Source organism: Poecilia mexicana, unplaced genomic scaffold (genome assembly GCF_051168715.1).
Source record: "Poecilia mexicana isolate PSO_F unplaced genomic scaffold, ASM5116871v1 scaffold_23, whole genome shotgun sequence".
NCBI classification, from domain to species: Eukaryota; Metazoa; Chordata; class Actinopteri; order Cyprinodontiformes; family Poeciliidae; genus Poecilia; species Poecilia mexicana.
In genome coordinates this window covers 15,984,201-15,990,733 of record NW_028263392.1, presented here as the reverse complement: position 1 = coordinate 15,990,733, position 6,533 = coordinate 15,984,201, and positions in this window count along the sequence as shown.

Below are 6,533 nucleotides of genomic sequence, written 5' to 3'. Positions count from 1 at the left end.
TATTTGTTTTAAACAGAAATCTCTATTTTCCCCCCCAAACCATTAGATGATGGAAATGGATTTAGGTGCAATCCAAAAAAAACTCTTGAGCCATTTAAAAAATCTAAAATTACTTTAATCAATGTGATATTAAATTTTGCTTCCAATGTGTTTGAATTCCTTTGGTGAAAATGTTTTAAAAATTGTATATCATAATCCCACCCCTTTTTTAATCTGTGTATTTTATTATTTCAAGGATTAGGGATGAACGATATGTCAGCTATAACATCAGCATCAATTTGATTAGTGAAACTGAACCAAGAACAGCAATATTAACACTCATTCTGACTCAAATTTTTATATCCTGGTTTATTTTTAAATTGAGATTTCTTCATTTGTGTTTGAAACTTGATTTTAGTTTCTTGAAATTTTAGTTTTAATGCTATTTTCTATTCTTAATTTTTTTTTTTATTATTATTTTTTTTGGTGCATCTGAAGCTGTTTTAAAGTTGGATTATGACTTGAAAAGTTAGCCAGAATATGGATAATCTGTGTTTTGTCTTGACGAGGTTTATTGGGCTGATTAAGAAATCAATTGGTTCTCCATTAATGAGTATTTCACGTTGGTGGTTGCAAATACATAAAGGCAATTGTTGACAAATCTACTACTGTACATTATCTAATTACTGGCCTTTACAGGTGAATATTTAGAGGGTTTTTTAAATATACTTATCTAGTCTCACTTTGATTGTTTTTCTTGAGCCACACAGAAAAATGTTCTTTAAAAAGTAGGAACAAAAAAAAGATGAAGAAACTTTACAGGAATCTGAGGATGCTGAGAGGTTACGCTGGGTTTCCATGACAACGCAGGCTCGTTAGGTGGTAATAAATGCAGAGTTGACAGGGAGGGGGGCCTGACATCATGAAAGCCAGCGCTGACTGTTGATAGCGCTGCTTAGATTATCACAACAGACGGCGCTGGAAACGACAAGCAGGAAGTGAAGGCAGCACTTTAAAAATAACTTCAACATTTTTTACATCTGGAGAGAGAAATCGACTCAGCAAAATGACTCATCAGTGAAAGCAGAACACATTTCAATGAAATAAAGATTTCCATAAACTACAAGAAAAACAGTGGCACAAGGGTGGGGTCTTAAAACATTTATGTAAAAAATGGTTGCAACAAACAATTATTTTAGTCAAAATAATTGATTATTCTGACAATTAATTGATTAATCGGATAAAAAATTGCCTCATTCTGCTGATTTTTCACTTAACCACTTCAGTTCTTATACATCACAAATATGTTAAAAGAGGCAAAATCAAATATTTAAACTCATTCTAAATGCTAAATCAAACATTTTATTGCCTAAAACGCAAACGCGTACCATTCTGCAGTTTTCATCTGCAGCTTAAAAACATCAACATGTAAAAAGTTCAACCCTTTCTGCTTGACTTAACATCGACACAGTGCAGGGCTAATCTATTAGTATTTTTTCAATTAATCGATTGATAATTAGACAGAAAAAGGTCCAGGGTAGAACATATTTACAAACAAAGTTTTTTATTATCTTAAATGCAATATGAATATATTTTTGAACAGTTTTGGCTTAAATGATGGTGTGAGTGTGTTGTTCTTTCAACAAATAGACAATTATTATAATAACTGATTAAAATAATTACCTTAATTAATTAATTAATTAATTAGTTTCACTGCCTTTCAAAAAGACGATATTTAAAATCTAAAAGTGTACCACAAAGCACTCAAATTTTATTTAATTTCACGTAAATCTGGCTGCAAACATCCAGGGGTTTTTACCTGAGATCAGATTTTGCTGCATCTATTCAGTAAAGTAAATGAAGCTTATAATGTCCTGACAAAGACAGAGAAACATAATCAAACAGAAGTCAGACTTTTTATTTTTTAATATTAAGTTTTGTTTACAGTTGTCCAGGCAACCGGAGAAATGTTCAGGAAAAAAAACTGTAAAATAAAAATCTGTTTGTTGTGTCCCCCTACTTCAGGTTTCTTCCTTCTTGCCACTTTGTTTCCAATCGGTCATTTACGAGTTAATTAGTTCACCATGGCAACCAGGGCCAGCCATATGATTGGAGCAGCTGTGGAGGAGATTAGCAGGAAGGACGCAGCTGCTAATTATAGAGCAACAGGCTGCCAGGGTTAGCCAGTTTGGAGCAGCTGCTGCCTGGCTCAAGGGCAGGTGGCAGCAGCTTCGGTCCGGACTGGTTTCCTCAGAAGAACATGTTCCCACTTCTAAGCACCGGATCCTGGAGAATGTCGTCCAAACAGATCCGAGGGATGAGGGAATGATTCAGCCTCTCAGACCTCGCTTTAATCTGCAGCACAAACCCATCTGCTTCCTGGTTGGGTCAGCCAATCAGGGCGAGACCTACAGGTGAGTCAGGAGAGTTCATCTGCTGACTGATGGAAAAGAAACGGACTGCACAACAGAACCGGGTCATTCCAGGTCAAACAATCCAGGAAAAACATCCTCAAACATCTAATTACTGCTAATTCATGACAGAAAATAATCTTAATATCTAGCTGCATAATTATTCCGATAACTTTTCATGTAAAAATGTCAAATTTGATTTTACCTGAGAATTCTGAAACATTTTGCATGAATTAAAATTTTTCTTTAACCCTTTTTTGCAGCCAAAAGTTAATAAATTATGTGATAATCAACAACTTTTCACATTGACCAATCCCTCCAGAATTTCACTTTCAATTTTCAATTTATTTATTTATTTTTTCATATTTGATTTTTTTTTTAAATCCATGTAACCTGCTGCCGGCCGCGCCACAAAAATAAACACCTAGATTCACACATGAAAATGGCTGCAAACAGAAACATAAATGTGCAACTGTACATCTCTGAAAAGCAGAAGATGCACAAGATCCTGTTGTGCAAGATCCTGCACAACCAACAAGGATGCAGCAACTGGTTTCACCTGTCTTTTCCAGCAGCCATTGTAATATAAAACCAGCTGACCCAACCTGCTGGAACTCATCTTGGGTTGGTAGGTGATGGGGCAGAGCCTGTCGAATGTGACATTTTTTAAGCAAATAATTTTTTAGATGCCAAAAAACATTTACTTATTTCCAAAAAAATAATTTAAAAAAAGGCAGCTGTGGTTTTTTTAAGCGCTTCACTGATTGTTAAAATCAGTTGAGACCCAAATGGAAGCAAAAAAAACATGCAAAAAATTTATTTTACATGATCGGTTCCCTCTAGCTGTTATATTGAAGGTTTATTTATGTGTCCCATGAGAGTCATGGCAGCTCTGGAGGAGCTGCAGAGATTCACAGGATTACTAGGAACTATTAGCTCCACAAATCTGGACTTTTTGGAAGATTAGGAAGAGAAAAGCAGCTGAATCTAAACCCTTATTAGCTGTTATTGATCATATTTGTGATTATTTCTGATCCCACCATGCCCTTTTCTAGTTTAGAAAATAAAATACTCACTTTTATCCTCATTCAAAGCAACATCACCTGTGAGCTTCAGTTGGCCCACATACAAACAAACGGCTCATCCAGGTAAACACACAGCAGCCTTGCTGGTTTTATTGCATCATCCAGAGTGAACATATCACTGGAAAACCTTGGATGTGTTGAAGTGGTGAAGAAGATGAATCAGGACTCTGATGTGCTGCAGACCTGAGGACAGACGAAGATTTACCTCCAACACACGGAAATAAACCTGTGAGAAGGTCTATTTAAAACTGGATGCAGTTCAGAGCTCAGCAGGACGCTGTAACCCGATCGAGTGCAACTCGCTGCAGAAATTATGGGTCTAAATTAATATCCACTCACAGCCTAAATGTCACACGGACTGGAGAGTTTGTACAGCGGCAGCGCCTTCAGTGCAACAGAAACTCATTTTACCGTCTGAATGGACATGGCTTCAACTTTATCAGCTAAATCTGAAGAGCTGAGGAAGCTGCACATACAAGCATTTAGAAGAAGAAAAAGGAGGAGAGAAAAGGAAGGAAAACAAAAGAGAAGGAAAAAGAAAAAAGAGAAAAGAATGGAAAAGGGATGAAGAGAAAAAATAGGAAAAATAGGAAAAGAGAGAAAAAAATGAAAAAAGAGAAAAAGAAAAGGAGGGTAAGGAAAACAAAAGGGAAATTATAAAAAAGAAAAAAACAGAAAAAGGAGGTGAACATTTTTCATTTTTGAGAGAAGCTAAAGAAAAAATAAGGAAAAGAGAAAAAGAAAACGGGAAGAAAACAGAATAAAGAAAAGAAAACACAAAAAAGGAAAGAGAAAAAAATTAAGAAGAAAAGGAAACAAGAAAAACGAATGAAAAATAAGAAAACAGGAACAAGAAAAACAAAAAGGAAAAGAAAGTTGCACATTATTTTCAATTTTGAATGAGAAGAAAAAAGGGGAAAGAAAATAAGAGAAAAACAACAAAGAAAAGGAAAAAAACCAGGAGTGAGTTGATGAAACTCAGGTTATCCAGGAAAAACAGCCAAAAAATCACATTCAGAGACAAACTATTGAGTATTGATAGAAGAAAGAAAACCTGAGTAGAGATAAAATGGTGAAATGCAGCTGAAGGACACCAGGATAGAGGAATATAATGAGCGACTATCACTGGAAATGGAGAACATTAAATGTTTCCTCTTCCCAGAGGAATCTGTTTCCTGACTGAGGTTCCACTGCAGGAGTGGAGCAGAGGTGTGCAGATCTCCCAGCATGCACTGGGGTAACACCTGAGCAGGTGAGGTGTATGTCAGAAGGTTTCACAGCTGAATTTGTGAACACGACGAGGAGAAAACAGAGCGTAGCGCAGCAACAGGTGTTGAGCTCATCGCTACCAATGAGGTGGTGTCGAGTTTGCGTTGCTATGGGAACGTGCTGACCACACCAAGGCTGCTGGTGTCGTTACACGGTGATGCATCTCTGATGTGAAAACGAAGACTGATATCACCTCGTTACACACACTGTGATTTATTCAAGCGTTTAATTTTGTGGGGCGCCATTTATAAAATTACACGGTCAAAAACTAACAGCTTTGGCTTATTTAGCCTCTCATTAGAGAAAACAATGTTTTTAGTCAGATTTTCATCATGTTATTCACACATTGATAAATGTTACAAAATTTAAACTAAATATTTAATTAGCAAGCTAAATATTTAGTCTACCAACAAGCTATTTAGCTAGAAAGCTAGAAATTTTATTTTAAAACTAAACATTTTGTTTGGAGCTAAAAATGTAATTTGTTAATTATGTAGCTACAAACCAAATATTTAGATGGAGACAAACTAAATATTTTGGTTAGCAAGATAAATATTCAATTAATCAACTAAATATTTAGTCGACTAAATATTTAGCAACAAGTTATTTGGTTAGCAAGCTAGATATTTAGTTTAAAACAAAAATACTTAGTTGGAGCCAAAGTCAATCTTTAGTTTGGGAACTAAATATCTGGGTTAGCAAACTAAATTTGGAGCCAAGCTAAACATTTAGTTGACAAACTAAATATTTGGTTTGGCAAACTAAATATTTAGGAACAAACATATTTAGCAAGTAAATATTTAATTTCAAACTATTTGTTTAGCAAGCTTCATATTTAGTTTAAAATTAAATATTTAGTTTGTTAGCTATATGTTCCAAACTAACTATATGGTTAGAAAGCCAAATATTTGGGTTGTAGCTAATTATTTAGTTAACTAAATATTTAGCTGATAACTTGGAGATGGTCTGTCAATGCAGTAAAGTTTGTGCATTTCTTTTCTTCCACACATTTTTCTTCCACTTAATGTTCCATTGATATACTTGAAAACATCACTCACTTTATGTCTGTATGCTGATGAGTGAAACTCTAGGCAATGAAAGCATCTCAGATCCCGAGAAACTGCATGTGGTTCTCAGAAACCTTCAACACCAGGTGTAAATAAATCAGTGCTAATCTGTTAAACTTTAGCTACTAATTGGTCTGGGAATAACAATAACAACTCAAAACATAACCTAATTAAATCAAATTTTTCCAACATGTTTTCAGTGTTCAACCAGCATTAAAGCATCAGATCTGACCCACTCCAGCCCAGTTTAGCCGGTCAGAACAAGTCCAGCAGCTTTTCAAGTATCATCTGAGCATTTCACCTTCCTCTAACCCTAAATATAACCCCAGTCATGGAAAGAGTCTGTACCTGCCTGTGTGTCCATCTGTCTGCCTGCAGCCGAATGCGGCCCCCCGGCAGGCACACACCGATCTGCTGCGCGGGTCTCTGGGTTCATGGAAAACTCAGAGGGTGTCAGATTTGTGAGGCCAGAGGTCAGTTTATTTCCAGCGTCTGTCTTCATCACCCGAACGCCTCACGCACAGGCAGGCTGGGTCCGGTCTGTCTGTCCGGCGTTCCCTGTTGGATTCGCAGAAGTTTGCAACAATTCCTGATGCTCCTTCAATGCAAATTTCCTGGATGGATCTCAACACTTCTGTGACAGAAAGATGTTTAGTTAAAGTTAAAGTGCAGATCGCCAGACTCTGCTGCCATCTAGTGTTTAAAAGTTGTCATTGAAATTG